Genomic DNA, 11,339 nt, shown 5'->3' with positions numbered 1-11,339 from the left:
GGTCCCTGTGCTTTGCCAAGCTTGTTCCAAGTAGGTGCTTTAGACCACTGAGCCATCTCTCCAGCCCCCACAATAGGGTTTTGATTGATGAGTCTGCAAACAGTGTTTTATGGTCCTGGTGTGATGAAACCTCTGATAACGGAGGCTGTGTTTGCAGCACTCCTCAGTGCTAGCATCGCATCTCAGCTCTATCATATCATCAGCCACTAGGTTTTCATAAGGCACACAAAAAAATAGATCCCTGTATGCGTAGTTCACAGGGAGGTTTGTGTGTTTCTGAGAGCTGGCTGCTGCTGCTGCTCTCTCAGGAGAGCTCAGGCGGCAGTGCAGGCGGCACCGGGCCCTCGCCACCACTCACCTTCTGCTGTGCGGCATGGTCGCGGTGACCTCTGTTGTGAGCCATTTTTTCTGTAGCTCCTATTGAGGTGGGTTGCAGTGTGTTCGCACAGATACGGGAAAGCACAAAGGTGCGCCTTCCCCTTCTTGTAGTGATGTCTTTACATACTAAACTTTTTGCCACAGGTGATAGCAAGGGCTTTAGAACCCGGGGTTTCCTGTATGGGGGTGTTTTCCTGGTCAGCAGGTTTAAGACTGCTGCTGCTGATTGTGTCGCATGTGTTGGGGGTCTTCACAGAGTACAAACCTTCATACAGGTTCAGATGGACGAAAAGGCAGGCAGCCTTCTAATGATCATTTTCAGGGTACTTATATAGGGCTAACTCTGTGACTGTGAGCTATCTGAATCAGCAGTCCTATTGCAAGACTTTTAGAAGTTACTTTTTCTGAACTCTTTGTGTTACATCGGCTTGCTGGCTTCTACTTCCCAGCTTTCCCATCCCGTCCTGTGTTTGTTCAGCAGAAATGAGCAGTTTGTTCTCAGTACTTTGTACAAAAGTGTTCACTTGGTCCCTTTTCTTTTATACGTAGTCTTTTGGCATCCTTGTTGCTTTTTTCCAAGACAGATCGGTGTCCAAAAATATATGTCTTTCTAAGAAAGAACATAAAATAACTTGTTTGTACTAAGCATGTTAATCACCTTTTGCCAAAGTGCTTTGCTTGCCTTGCCATCTTTAAATTGCAGGATGTGGCCTGGCTGGGCATTCTGAAGGTTGGTTCCCCCAAGAGAGCCTTTCAGAGTGGAAAGAGAGTCAGCTTCTCTACACACCATTTACTTCATCTTTTTCAAATTTTGCAGACTTACCTGCTAGTACAGTTTCTGTCATGGCAAACTGGGTATTTGTTCCTTTAACTGCTTTTAAGGTAAATTTGAGTCTTTTTTTTTTTTTTTTTTTTGGTACGCAAAGTTATAATTTTAATGCTTTTCACATCCATGCTGAAAATTTGCAGTTTGGTAAAAATGAAAGGAACACAAATTTCTCTCAAGGAATTTTTCATGCCATTATATATACTTTATGAGAAAGTTTCAGACACTTTCTCCCTTTTTTTTTTTGCATTTCAATGTAGAGCACTGTGTTTTTAATCAATGTTCTAAATTGGTTAATATTTTCAGAGAAGGAAACATTGGTAAGCTTCACAGAATGGAATTTCTCAATTAAATCTTTCAAAAAAATACGGAACGCTTCACAAATTTGCGTGTCATCCTTGCACAGGGGCCACGCTAATCTTCTCTGTATCGTTCCAATTTTAGTATATGTGCTGCCGAAGTGAGCAAGGTAAATTTGAGTCTTTACTGAAGTTCATTTCAGGAAAAGACCTCTTTAAGTAACTTTTGGAAAGAACCAAGTTTATATATTTTTCTCAACAACTTTTGAAGAATTATTAGTATCATCAGAATAATTACGTAATAACTAAATAATAACTAAAAATGTATTTCTGTAATATTTCTGAGGCAGTGCTTGTCTTATTATTATGACAGGTAATGGTAGTTAGGTAGCATGTTAGCTTTCTTTCCATTCATAGAACAGGTTTACTTAAATGCTTAGGGTTTTGTAAGCTGCAGCACATGACTGACTGGCCGCGCTGCTCTGGGTCTGTGGCACAGGCCCATATCTCTTGTGGAGTACGTGGTGGCCTCCTCCCCTCATGGCCCCAGGGTGAGAGAGAGGAAGAGGGCTTTGCTTGGCCTTTACCTTCCCCTTCAGAGGCACTCTAAACCCTCACGTTGACCACCAGATCTTGTTTCTTAATTGTTCTGCTGCCTCGCACCAGTAATGATGTTTCTCTAGGGACATTTTTGTTGCCTTTGGGCAACACTTCAGAGCTACACTATAGCAACCAGATTTTATTTCTTCCCAGATAGTTTTCTTTGTATTATTATGTGCTAATGTACAAAGAATAAAATTTAGATCCCTTGCCTTTGAGGAATAAATGAGCTGATGAAGGCTTAGACCTTCACCAAAGAAGTGTCTGTATAGGGAACGTGGTAGGCACACAGCACTGTAGGAGCAGCTGTTCCTGAGTTTGAAGGCTTGTAGAAATGAACTGGGTCTGCCCCTTGGAGAAAAAGTAGAAATCTGTTGTTGCGTTTCTGCCAAAAAAGTGATAGCTGATTTGCATTATATGATTGTGTCCTTATTTTAAAGCTTTGCCAATCTTCTAGAAAATTGTGGCGCACGATTTCATATATTTACTGCCTGCTCTTTTCTTGGAGGAGTGTGTTTTCTCCATTTCTCTAATTGTCAACACCTTGTTATGTTAATTGTGACCTGCTGGGGACAGAATCTTTGTGTTGAATGTAGGAATTAAATTGTGGAAAATTAACCTTTTTGTAATGTTGCATTTCCCCAAAGAGCATACTATGTTTTTTTCATTTATTAAAGTCTTACTTTCTATTTCCCTTAATACAGTTAGTTTTGTAAGTAGTCTGTATCTCTGCATTTTTGTAGTTGAAGCTTTTTTGTTCTGTTTACTTTGGAAGTAGTTATTGCTGCCATGTAGCAAAGCTGTTTAGCATTGTATATTAACTTATTTCTGGAGGTCTTTCTGATATTTTTATCAGTGGACTGATTTTGTTTTTTTCTGGATTGATAATAAACTTCTAAGAGTACATATATAATCACTAGGATTTTTCAAAGCTTTTGAATTATGGTGGCATTGGGGGTTATTCTTCTTGAAAGCACACAAGAGTTAACATTTGGAGGTGTAAAAAAGCAAAGCTTAGCATTTGTGTGAACCTGACCCCAGACAAAAAGTGTGTTTCCAGGAATGTATGTATTGGTTGTGATGTACGTGTGACTCAAGAGTTACTGCATGGCCGACAGTACTGTGGGTCTGTGTTTGAACATCCGTTCTGATTACTGAATCATTATTTTGACAGTTGGTCAAGAAGTTCTGTTGACAGATTTTAGACCAAGTGAAGTCTGTTCACTCACCCTTGTTATAGTTAATGAGACTGATACGTGTGTGTGTGTGTGTGTGTGTGTGTGTGTGTTTAATGTGAAAAGTGTAAAAAGCTCTCTTTATTCTTCAGCCTCGCTCCAGTAGGAATCATGTCATGAGTTTGGAGGCTTCCAGTCTTTTCTGTATGTGTTTAGTCACTCTGCACAAAACACGTGCCATGTACTTACATATATGTATCTTTATACATTTGATAAAAGTGAAATGATTTATTTTAAAAAATTATTTCTTTATTTGCATTACTGGAGGTTGAACTTGGGACCTTGCACTTGCTAGGCAGGTGCTTATGCCACTGAGCTATCTTCCTGGCCCATAAAAGTAGAATAATTTAAAGTGGAAAGTAGGGCTGGCCAAGGAACTGGGGAGATGGCTCAGTAGAATAAATGCTTGCCTGGCAAGTGCAAAGGCTGGAATTCAATCCGCAGTTCTGAAAAAAAAAAAAAAAAAAAAAAAAAAAAGGTAGGGCTGGCCAGATAGCTCAGCAGATTAAAGCACCTGCATAGGCAGGGACTGGGGCTCAGTTCCTGACTTGCCATACCAGCCCTGCCCCCAGGGAGCACTGAGACTGCAGTTGAGACTGGGCGTGGTGGCTCACACCTGTAATCCTAGCATTGGGGAGGCTGAAAACAGGAGGATCACTATAAGTCTGATCTGTGTAGTGAGACCTTGTAGACCCTATACAAAACAAAAAACAAAAAAGCAGAAATATAATAACTTTTTTAAAAACAGCACTGGACTCTGCATCTTCTATGTGATTGATGGTGATGTCTTGGTTTTGTGTTTTGTACTATATTATGTGTAGCATCTTATATTTTGAGTATATGAGAAATAGGCAGATGGCAAAAATAGGCAGTTCTAGTAGATTACTTAATTCAAAATAAAATGTGTTGTTTAGAATTCCATACTTAAGGGCCGGGGAAATAAGTAGCTCAGAATAAGTGCGCAAGGGCCTGAGTTCAGTCCCCAGTACTGAGAAGAAAAAAAAAAAAAAAATTCCATACATAATTATTAGAGGAATCCATTAGCTAAAAATTGTCTTAAAACTCTGTGTGGGGTTTGTAATTCCCTAAGAGAATTTCACCAATTAAAAAAATTTAAATTGAACAGATATTTTATATGTAAAATCAAACTATTAACAAGTCTTGAATATATTCTTGCTGTAAAATGATTAAGAAACATATCTACAGATTTTATAGTGGGGACTTAATAAATTTGATTTGTATTTTCACCATACTCCCTTTCTTTCAAAAATCCTTAATGACACTCAGGATGTAGGTATAAGTAAATAATCATTGTTTGGGCTATGCGGCCTTATGTTCTTAATTGTTATTATTTTACCATACATTGAAATACTTTGTCTTCACTAGGCACTGGTAGTGCCAGCCAAACAAGGGAACAAAAGCAAAGCAAAATCAGGAGAGAAAAACCATTCTTTTTACAGATTTTAGAGCTACAGAATCATGTGGCCTTTAGGCAAATTTAAAGTATAGTAAAATGGTGCATATATTCAAGACTCAGTAAGACTTTCAGTGCAGAAATGGGTAGGCTCAAGAGACTTGGGAGGCGTTGTCTGAAAAATCTGATAGGGAGAACAGACCAGAGGAAGATTAAAATTCGAAGGGGCAGAACCCTTTTTGGATCTAGAAACTGCGGTGGGTTTAGTGTGGCGATGTAAGAGAAGTGAAGTGCTGCTCTGATGCAGCAGCGTAGAGCAGTGACAGAATGACTTCTGTGCTAGAACACAACATGCCGGCATTCTCCCACAGTGCCTTTCTTAGGAAATTGAGCAAGCCTGAGTGGAAAATGGATACCAGTAAGAAAATAAAGTATTTAATAATAACATTTCTCCCCATGATGACTAGCTCTACTGGATTATCCTTGAGTGTACACAGTTTTTAGCCAGTACTCCTATTATGTGCTCATGTTCTTACAATAAGTAGTTGGAAATATGTCCATACTGTAATTCATAAATAAGTTTTAGCTTGATTCTCGGTTGTGTTGATTTCAGTCAATGTTCCTTGGCTCTGTAGCTCTTGAGCCTGTTGTGAGGAGCATGTCGTGGTGGGGCTGCAAGGAGGAGGAGGCCTGCACACATGATGGCTGCCAGGAAGGGATGCAGGGGCAGGGAGGGGGAGACGGGGAGAGGCCAGCACGCTACGGTGCCTTAGAGGGCACACCTTTCCTAACATGAAACCCCCCTGGGCCCCATTCCATTTGAAAAATGCTTTGCTGAGGACCATGCCTTCAATGTGTGGGCCTTTGGAAGATATTCCAGATCTAAATGTAACATTCCGCCTGCTGTATTCCCAATATATTGTAGTGTTGAATCTTAAGAGTAAAGAGTATTTTATACTTAAGATATGTCAACATCTTCCTGGTGGTTCTGACGTTTTTTAAAGAATTGTATTTTCTGTCTAAAGACTAATTATTTCAAGTGTTGTGGCACTACCCATCATGCTGCATCTTAGGGCATTTCTTCTCGTGCCTTTAACGTGGAGCGTGATGAGTGGGGGCTGCCGTTTAGCTTTCAGGAGTCTGAACTACTTCAGTCGTTGCTCTCCAGTTGTCTTTTGTTTTCCACAAGTTACTTTATTTTGCACCCAGAGAAGACAGGGTCACCAGTCACTTGTCAAATGTATTCTTAGGTGCAATCTGTGATCAAGAAAGACCATTGAGGATGGGCCAGGGCCAGAGGGGTAGAAAATTTCTTTTCAAGAGATAAACAGTTCATTAGCAAGTTGTGTAGGACAATGTACTAAATTTGTGATCTGTGCAGAAATATAAATGGCAAGGGCAGATCCATGACTGTTGTAAGAAGCAGAAGCTCATTACCTGAGATGTAAATATGACTCAATCAAGCTTTTCATGGATTAAAGAAAATAGAATAAGAAGTAGTCCTCAGATCGTTCCTTTTTTTTTTCCCCTCCTGTATTTTATTGAAGGGTCTACAGGATGTTTAGTGTCTCACTACTAGACTGGACTTGTAGTGATCTGCCTGTTTTCAACCTCCCAAAAGCTGGGATTACAGGTACGCGCCACCATGCCCAGTCTCCGTTGCCATCTCAGCGTGCCCTGGGGGCTGGGCTGGCACAGCAGGCCTGGGGATCAAACACCCGAACCCTGTGCCTGCTTGCAGGTGCTTTAATCCACTGAGCTATTTGGCTGATCCTCTCAGATTGTTCTTGTACTATCATTAGATTCATTCTTTTACCTTTAGATCTTAATTGGAACCCCATAGTTTTATGAAAATCTATTCTTAAATCTCTAGTCTGGTGATAGGAAGAAAATCTGTCACGTCTTAAATGGTGGAGTGACTAAGATGGGGAAATGAGTGTGTGATGGTGGTCGATAGCTGTGGACAGGTTTTAATTGAAATGTAACAGGCATCTTCATTCTGTAGGAATAACTATGTGGACAGGACAGAAAGGACACCTCTGAACTTGGAGCATATTTTCAACATATGATGGAGGTTTAAGATGTCAGATGAAGTATGTAGTTTGTGTGGACTTTTTTTTTTTTTTCCTTTTTTTTTTTTTCTGTACTGAGGCTTGAACTCGGGACCCTGCACTTGCCAGGCAAACGCTTATTCTACTGAGCTATGTCCCCGGCCCTGTGTAGACTTTTTGAGCCAAACAGTAAATATAAGTCCTTTGTGGGTAATGGAGACTTTGTTTCAGGAAAAATAGGAATCCTCTGTTGTAAGTACTCTGGTAATGGACTGAGAGAGGCTCATGGGCCTGACTTGGTACATGTACAAATTGGGAGACATTTTCAAAAGACATGGTTTATATATTTTTTTTCTCTTTTAACAGTACTCCATCTATATGTATGAAGTTGGTTTCTTACGTGTACAACAAACTGGAGAGAGGTAGCATTTAAAATTTGTCCAAGTGAAATTTCTAAGGAAAAAATATTCTTTGATATAAGAGCAAGTTGTGTATTGAAAAGAACTACAGATTTTTTGGGGGTGTGAGATGGGGTTTGAACCTAGGGCATAATTGATTCTAATGGTGTATTTTACCCCTGAGCTACATTTCCACCCCTCAAGGGAAATTTAAAATAGTTTTTGTTTTGGAAATGAAAGCAGTTTGAAATACATGTAATATTTAAAAACTGTAGTATGCATGATGACAGGTAGTTTGAAATGGTGAAATAAGAATAAGCTATAGCAGGGGGACACTCAGCTTGGAAATACAAAGTACTGCCTGAAATACTGAATACTAGAAAGCATTCAGCACAATTTAAAGAAGCTGTTAAATTCTTAATTATTTGGACTGGCTTTAAGGTGTAATTGGTCATCTTGAATCAGAAAGAGGTTCCTTCTAATCTGAGGAGCTAGCCTCAGATAGTCTCCAAAATGACAAATTGCTAGTTTGATTGTTGAGGTAAGATGTTAACCAAATGAAGTTGTGGTTGAAATAACATATAGTGGATCTTTGATCTGCCATCGTTATTTTAACGGATATCCCCCCCCCGCACCCCCAACTCCATTTGTCCTGAAGCATCATGTCCTCATGTGAGTGAAAGACCCTTTAAGTCACTTACTTTACCTTTGCGTGTCCTAACTGCATCAGAAATCATCCATTGTCTTTGCAGTGCCAGTGAGCAAATCTCATTCTCTGAAGTTGGCACTGCCCAGGGGACTGCTGGTATAGTCTAAAGACCTCCTGCAAATACTTGTTTTTTTAATGAAAAAGAAAAGGATTTTTTAAGAATGCTGCCACAAATAGTTCAAGCACAACCTTTGTTTTAGTATACATTCAGTAACCTCTTCCAAGAACATGGGGACTGTTGAAGTTTTCCAAATGCTCTGCACCTAACAAGTAGAAGGAATTTCTATTGTGATTCACTGTAGCTTCTGCCTCTTCTGAGAGATGCACATTCCAAGCCTCATGGGGATGGCTGAAGCCTTGGCTAGTTCTGGGTCCTACCAGAACAGCACTTTTCCCATTTATGCACATAGTTATGGTACAGTGTACTCTGTAAGTTAGGCTGAGTAGCAGGAACAGCAATAACTAATAATAGATTAGAATAATTGTAAGAATATATGATAAAAATTAAATTATTATTTTCCAGAATATCCCATGCTTTTGGCTTTTTCTCTCAAAGGAAGCAAATAACAGCTTCTCCTGGAACTTTAGGATCATCATTAAGTAAATAAAGGTTACTTGAATACAAGCACTATGACATAAATTGATCTGATAACTAAGATGGAAAAAAAGTTGCTAAGAGCTGGATGTGCTGACTAAAGGGATGACTCCTGTTGAGGGGTATGTATGATTTTATAACGCTGCTTATGACTAGAAATTTCCATTTAATATATTTGGACTGGAGTTGGCTGTGGTTCACTGAAACTGGATGAGGGGAGCTGCTCTACTGCTGAGAGAAGCCTTCCGAGTACTGGGTGGGGGATCATGTGAGGCCTGCCGCTCAGCAGCAGCATCTCACTGATGGCATGTAAGTGCAGAACTTAAGAAGTGTCGCTGGAGGTGGCCCGTAAATGAAATGGCCTTGGCCTTGGGGTCCTTTGCATTTCTCAGGAAAACAGGAATCTTAGCTCTCATGGTACTGATTAAAGAATTGAATCAGGAGTTGGTCAGAACTCTTGATGAGCAATTCAGTAGCTCCTTGTCCCCTCTTTAGACTATGCAAGTTCATCATCGGAGGGAAAAAGCATATGCATGTCGGACTTTCCAAAAGCCCTCGTGGAGATCTTGTCTGGAGAGTTTAACTTTGGGAGTACTTGCAATAGTTTGCTCATTCTCAGTTCTCGCTTTTCTTACGTTTTACCTACAACACTTAGCTTTCAAGCCTTAGTTTTAGGAGTCCCTCTGCCATATCAGTTGTGAAACTAATGCTGGTGCATTTGCTTGTGTCAGTGCCACACTGCCACCACTCATAACACTCATGGCTCACAGAGAAATGATTGGTTTACTGGTTTGCTTCTTGCTTTCTTTTCGCAGGACACTAATGGTCTCGCTGCTTTTGTATTTTAACATTTTATAGTTAAGCTATAAAGAACTAAACATCTACCATGTACTCATCATTATGTGAAGCACTCTGAGGACATACAACAAAGGGTCTTAAGAGGCGGCCTTTATCCCTTTTTTCAAAGGTTACAGTCTTGTTCTGTCAGCTAATCAGTGCTCTTTCAATTAAATAAATAAAAGTAAAAATAAGTATTAATTGGTTATCTTGTTTGTACTGTTGGGCAACAAAGAAACACACTTGGATAAGAAGAGCAAAATGTGCATTAGTGCCTAGACTGCCTCTTTAGGGTGTGGAGGCAAAGGACTTCTGACCCTCTTTGCAAATGCAGTTTTGAAACAGAGCAGCAGCAGACTAGCATGGCTGAATCTGCCAGTTTTTAAAAGTTGAATATCCAGGTGGAAACTAGTTGTTGCTCAACTCAGCCTAAGGATTGTGCAGCTGAATCTGTTTGCTTGAAGGTAATACTTCCAGAGTTAGTATCGTTCATTTGAAAGGCAGGAAGCCAGGAGCTAAGCTCAGGAGACCTTGTGCCATGGATCCCTGGAGAAAAACAACCAAACATCCTCCTTTGTAAGACCAGGAAGGACTGAAGCTTAAGGTCAGGGAAAGGTCCAGGATGCCCGACAGGTTTGTTCCCTGTAGCTCAGCCCTCACCAAGACAGCAGCAGTTCTTTCTGCAAGCCTGATTTCATTTCAGCTCTCATATGTTTTACCTGCTTCTCTGCATTTTGCCTATTTTGTTTCCTTAAACCTACCTTCCAAAAATCAAGTCACTGGGGAGAAAGAAGTGTTGGGCAAAGGAAGAGAGCAGGTAAGAATACCTTATGAGGGTCTGTGATACCTCAGTACTTTTCATTGTAATGGCAGCAGAAGTTTAACCCAGCCCCTGGGAAGCCCTGTGCTGCGGGCTTCAGGGCTTAGGTCCTAGTCCGTTTCTATTCATCCTCTCATTTAAATTAGCTTGTTGTGTTCTGTACACTGCAGCATCACCCCAAGTTATAGAAATTAAACCTTTATTGTGTATCATTACCGTGCAAAATAGTTCACTGTCTTCATTCAAACTTGGTTATATACACAAAGTGTTGTGTTGCTTCAAATGTTGATTTTTATACTTTCTAGTTCTGTAATAATTTTATGTTTTTGTAAAATGGTGTTAACAAGCATCCCAGAAGGGAAAGCTGGGACATGTGATTCTATTCATGTCTGATTCAAGAAACTGATTCACAGAAAGTGGGGGCTCCCCACTAAGTCTCAAGCAGATAGCAGCAAATAAGAATTCTGAGTCACAGTCCCTGGCTTCTCTAGGCTTTGTCCTTTTCTCCTCTATGAGCTGATTGCTTTGAGTAAAATAGGTTAGGTTTTTCCAAGTGGAAAGTCTCATTTTAGATCTAGGCATTGATTTTAAAAAACTTGTAGTTTCTTTGCCAGAATTTCTTTAGGGTAGAGAGAGGAAATTATCTGTTCTCCTTTCTTAAAAAAGAGGGAAAAAAACTTACAGGAAAAGAGGCATATAGTTTGATATAGATATGGAGAGGCCAATGGCAATGACAACATAAAAAGAAAATTAATTAGAGAGATAGTTACAGTGCTTAAAAGACACCCTTCACAGTAATTGCCTTGGAGCACCAGCACAAAGTTAAAAACATTCATAAGAAATCTGAACACTTAAGAGCCAGCAGCATTAAGTCATTATGGGGACATTAAACTTGTAAAGAAAACCAATTTAAGCAGTTTCTTCCAGATTACCCACCCCTCTCTAATTAAAAAGATTCATCTTATTAGGAACAACATAAGAGAATGAGTTCAGGACCTACCAGATGAAGGCAGAACAAGTTTGCTTTAATTGAGAGCCCTCAAATCCAGGCTGCTATCACATACTGTTGTTCCCTCTCTTCATCAGATCTGTGAAGTGCATTCCCACAGTGGGTACCCTTCAGGCCAAAAAGCCCTCTGCAGAAGTATCTACTTCAGTGCCTGGAGATGGAGCTTCA

The 11,339-nt window shown here is 40.0% G+C and overlaps 1 protein-coding gene and 1 non-coding gene across 4 annotated transcripts in view; one reads left to right on the top strand and one right to left on the bottom strand.

Moving 5' to 3' along the window:
- The window catches only part of Mllt3 (MLLT3, super elongation complex subunit), a 329,863-nt gene that overhangs the window by 163,756 nt on the left and 154,768 nt on the right, over positions 1-11,339 (top strand). The window lies entirely within an intron of this gene.
- On the bottom strand, positions 1,566-1,672 carry LOC111816918. The gene has a single exon (XR_002821226.1). It is a non-coding gene; the product is annotated as a U6 spliceosomal RNA (small nuclear RNA).

Source organism: Octodon degus, unplaced genomic scaffold, assembly GCF_000260255.1.
Source record: "Octodon degus isolate 3935 unplaced genomic scaffold, OctDeg1.0 scaffold00044, whole genome shotgun sequence".
Lineage (NCBI taxonomy): Eukaryota > Metazoa > Chordata > Mammalia > Rodentia > Octodontidae > Octodon > Octodon degus.
This window is presented reverse-complemented; position numbering and strand designations above follow the sequence as displayed.